The sequence below is a fragment of the Oncorhynchus masou genome, chromosome 29, assembly GCF_036934945.1.
Source record: "Oncorhynchus masou masou isolate Uvic2021 chromosome 29, UVic_Omas_1.1, whole genome shotgun sequence".
Classification (NCBI taxonomy): Eukaryota; Metazoa; Chordata; class Actinopteri; order Salmoniformes; family Salmonidae; genus Oncorhynchus; species Oncorhynchus masou.
This window is the reverse complement of record NC_088240.1, coordinates 100,838,580-100,843,737: the sequence shown is the minus strand read 5'-3', so window position 1 is coordinate 100,843,737 and position 5,158 is coordinate 100,838,580.

Genomic DNA, 5,158 nt, shown 5'->3' with positions numbered 1-5,158 from the left:
GGACATTCAGCCAGGACATTCAGCCAGTAGATTCAGCCAGGACATTCAGCCAGGACTTTCAGCCAGGACATTCAGCCAGGACATTCAGCCAGGACATTCAGCCAGTAGATTCAGCCAGGACTTTCAGCCAGGACATTCAGCCAGGACATTCAGCCAGGAGATTCAGCCAGGACATTCAGCCAGGACATTCAGCCAGTAGATTCAGCCAGACATTCAGCCAGGACATTCAGTCAGGAGATTCAGCCAGGACATTCATTCAGATATTCAGTTGGACATCTAGCCAGATATTCAGCCAGAGATTCAGCCAGAAGAAACACAATCTGACCTCCAGACAGAGTGAGGTGGTGGATGCCATTCAGCCCATAGTAGCTTCTGTGATTACCTCGCCACAGAGTCAGTTGTTCCTGGAGACCAGCCGCAGCCAGTCTGATCTGCAACTAGTCTCATCTGCAGCCAGTTGATCTAGAGCCAGTCTGATTCGGGCAGCCAGTCCGATCTGCAGCCAGTCTGATCTGCAGCCAGTCTGATCTAGAGCTGTCTGATCTGCAGCCAGTCTGATCGCAGCCAGTTCTGGACCTGCAGCCAGTCTGATCTGGCAGCCAGTCTGATCTGCACTAGTCTGATCTGCAGCCAGTTCGATCTGCAGCCAGTCTGACTGGGTAGCCAGCTGATCTGCAGCAGCCTGATCTGCAGCCAGTTGATCTGCAGCCAGTCTGATCTGCAGCCAGTCTGATCTGCAACCAGTCTGATCTGCAGCCAGTCTGATCTGCAGCCAGTTCGATCTGCAACCAGTCTGATTCCTGCAGCCAGTCTGATCTGCAGCCAGTCTGATCTGCAGCCAGTTTGATCTGCAGCCAGTCTGATCTTGCAGCCAGTTTGATCTGCAGCCAGTCTGATCTGCAGCCAGTTCGATCTGCAGCCAGTCTGATCTGCAGCCAGTCTGATCAGAGCCAGTCTGATCTGCAGCCAGTCTGATTGCAGCCAGTCTGATTCGCAGCCAGTCTGATTCGCAGCCAGTCTGATCTGCAGCCAGTCTGATCTGCGCCAGTCTGATCTGCAGCCAGTCTGATCTGCAGCCAGTTTGATCTGTAGCCGTCTGATCTGCAGCCAGTCTGATCTGCAGCCAGTCTGATCTGCAGCCAGTCTGATCTGCAGCCAGTTTGATCTGCAACCAGTCTGATCTGCAGCCAGTCTGATCTGCAGCCAGTCTGATCTGCAGCCAGTCTGATCTGCAGCCAGTTTGATCTTTATGAAACCAGTCTGATCTATCAGTCTGATCTGCAACCAGTTTGATCTGCAACCGTCTGATCTGCAGCCAGTCTGATCTGCAGCCAGTCTGATCTGCAGCCAGTCTGATCTGCAGCCAGTCTGATCTGCAGCTGTCTGATCATGCAGCCAGTCTGCGATCTGCAGCCAGCCTGATCTGCAGCCAGTCTGATCTGCAGCCAGTCTGATCTCGCAGCCAGTCCGACTGGCAGCCAGTTTGATCTGCAGTCAGTTTGATCTGCAACCAGCCTGATCTGCAGCCAGTCCGATCTTGCAGCCAGTCTGATCTCGCAGCCAGTCTGATCTGCAGCCAGTTTGATCTGGTAACCAGTCTGATCCGCAGCCAACGATCCAGCAGCCAGTCTGATTCGGCAACCATTCTGATCTGCAACTAGTCTGATCTGCAGCCACCTGATCTGCAGCCAGTCCGATCTGCAAAGCCAATGTCTGATCTGCAGCTGGTCTGATCTGCAGCCAACTGATTCGCAACCAGTCTGATCTACAGCCAGTCTGATCTGCAGCCAGTTTGATCTGCAGCCAGTTTGATCTGCAACCAGTCTGATCTGCAACTAGTCTGATCTAGAGCCAGTCTGATCTGCAGCCAGTTTGATCTGCAGCCAGTTTGATCTGCAACCAGTCTGATCTGCAACTAGTCTGATCTAGAGCCAGTCTGATCTGCAACCAGTCTGATCTGCAACTAGTCTGATCTGCAGCCAGTCTGATCTGCAACCAGTCTGATCTAGAGCCAGAGTCTCTGACTGCTCTAAAGGCAGTAGCATAACTCTGTTCTGCTGTGTCATTCCACCTGCTGCAGTCTGAGGCCGCATCCCAAATGACTCCCTATTCTCTATTATGTGCACTACTTTTGACCAGTACCCAAAGACACTAAGTAGAGAATATGGTGTTATTTGGAACGGTCCTGGAGCTCGCTGGAGACCAGGGGCCAGGGAGGATCGCATCATAATAGCACAAAGCCTGTGTCCCAAATGGCACCCTATTTGGAATGCAGACAAAGTCCCAAGCAGGGTTTCTGTCTTTCTATCTTCACATAAAGGAAAAAGCAGTAGATTGCTTTACTTCACAGTTGTTACAATCAAAAACACTTGGCTGGCTGCCTGGCTGACTAGCTGGGTGGCTGGCTGGCTGGCTGGCTGGTTGGCTGGCTGACTGGCTGGCTGGGTGGCTGGCTGTGTGGCTGGCTGGCTGGGTGGCTGGCTGGGTGGCTGGGTGGGTGGCTGGCTGGCTGGGTGGCTGGGTGAGTGGCTAGCTGGGTGGCTGGCTGGGTGGGTGCTTGGCTGGCTGGGTGGCTGGCTGGGTGGCTGGCTGGGTGGGTGGGTGGCTAGCTGGGTGGCTGGGTGGGTGGCTGGGTGGGTGGCTGGCTGGGTGGCTAGCTGGTTGGCTGGGTGGGTGGCTGGCTGGGTGGGTGGCTGGCTAGGTGGGTGGGTGGCTAGCAGGGTGGCTGGGTGGGTGGCTGGGTGGGTGGCTGGCTGGCTGGGTGGCTAGCTGGCTGGCTGGGTGGCTGGGTGGGTGGCTGGCTGGCTGGGTGGGTGGCTAGCTGGGTGGCTGGCTGGCTGGGTGAGTGGCTAGCTGGGTGGCTGGCTGGCTGGCTGGCTGGCTGGGTGGCTGGCTGGCTGGCTGGCTGGCTGGGTGGCTAGCTGGCTGGGTGGGTGGCTGGCTGGCTGGGTGGCTAGCTGGCTGGGTGGGTGGCTGGCTGAGTGGGTGGCTGACTGGGTGTTGTGTTGAAGTCTTTTCTCACACAAACGGAACAAGGGGGCAGATTAGAACACAACTGAAATATATGAAGTGTCTGTTTCTATGGTAATAACCGGCTGTATTGGACTTGGGGTAAGTTCCATTTCAGTTCCAGTCAAATCCAGAAAAGTAAAGCAAATTTCAAAATCAATTCCAAACGTTCCTCATTGAAAAGCATGAAAGAGAATTGAAACTGACCCCAACCCTGCTGCTGTATAGGACAGGAGTGCAGTGAGGATGACAGAGTGGAGACTAGAGGTATGGTTGGACAAGCGTATCCAATTAGCTGGCTCCCTCACCGCAAAACCTGAATATTACCGACTTTAATGGGAGCTTTAGTAAAGAGAGCCCTGGCGTTAAACAACCGAATAACCAGGCTGTCATTAGAGAATAACCAGGCTGTCATTAGAGACTAACCAGGCTGTCATTAGAGAATAACCAGGCTGTCATTAGAGAATAACCAGGCTGTCATTAGAGAATAACCAGGCTGTCATTAGAGAATAACCAGGCTGTCATTAGAGAATAACCAGGCTGTCATTAGGAGAACAACCAGGCTGTCATTAGAGAATAACCAGGCTGTCATTAGAGAATAAACTAGGCTGTCATTGAAATAACCAGGCTGTCATTGGAGAATAAATCCAGGCTGTCGTGAGAACTAACCAGGCTGTCATTAGAGAATAACCAGGCTGTCATTAGAGAATAACCAGGCTGTCATTAGAGAATAACCAGGCTGTCATTAGAGAATAACCAGGCTGTCATTAGAGAATAACCAGGCTGTCATTAGAGAATAACCAGGCTGTCATTAGAGAATAACCAGGTGAGGTGAGAGAGAACCTGGCCAGGTGAGGTAATGTGAGAGATAACTGGCCAGGTTAGGTAATGTGAGAGAACCTGGCCAGGTGAGGTAATGTGAGAGAGAACTGGCCAGGTGAGGTAATGTGAGAGATAACTGGCCAGGTGAGGTAATGTGAGAGAGAACCTGGCCAGGTGAGGTAATGTGAGAGAGAACCTGGCCAGGTGAGGTAATGTGAGAGAGAACCTGGCCAGGTGAGGTAATGTGAGAGAGAACCTGGCCAGGTGAGGTAATGTGAGAGATAACCTGGCCAGATGAGGTAATGTGAGAGATAAACTGGCCAGGTGAGGTAATGTGAGAGAGAACCTGGCCAGGTGAGGTAATGTGAGAGATAACTGGCCAGGTGAGGTAATGTAAGAGAGAACCTGGCCAGGTGAGGTAATGTGAGAGAGAACCTGGCCAGGTGGGGTAATGTGAGAGATAACTGGCCAGGTGAGGTAATGTGAGAGAGAACCTGGCCAGGTGAGGTAATGTGAGAGATAACTGGCCAGGTGAGGTAATGTGAGAGAGAACTGGCCAGGTGAGGTGAGGTCTCCTCCTTCTCTACTGTGTTAACATGGATTTTACAAGTCTCCTGAATTGTGAGGGTTGAAAGGGACTTTCAGTAACTCTGGTTTTCCAGATTTATACTAATTGTGATCAAAATTACTTCAAGTACAGTAGTTCAATTGTTTTCCATCCAAAAAATGGTAATTAAGTAAATTAAAAGCATCTTTTCTGTTTGAAATCGTGTGGCGTTTACCGGTCATTAAAAATATTAACGTGAGTTGACCACTGATTTGCCAGTGGCATCCTCCTCTAGACCACTGATTGGCCAGTTCATCCTCCTCTAGACCACTGATTGGCCAGCTCATCCTCCTCTATTGACCACTGATTGGCCAGCTCATCCTCCTCTAGACTGCTGATTGGCCAGCTCATCCTCCTCTAGACCGCTGATAGTAAGTCTGTTTGTCAGAGGTAAGTCTCTACATTGTGAAAGAGATAGGTATGTGTCTGTATTGTGAGAGGTCAGTCTGTATTGTGAGAGGTAGGTCAGTCTGTATTGTGAGAGGTAGGTCAGTCTGTATTGTGAGAGGTAGGTCAGTCTGTATTGTGAGCGGTAGGTCAGTCTGAATTGTGAGAGGTAGGTCAGTCTATATTGTGAGAGGTAGGTCAGTCTGTATTGAGAGGTAGGTCAGTCTGTATTGTGCGTAGGTCAGTCTGTATTATGAGAGGTATGTGTCTATATTGTGAGGTAGGTCAGTCTGTATTGTGAGAGGTAGGTCAGTCTGTATTGTGAGAGGTAGG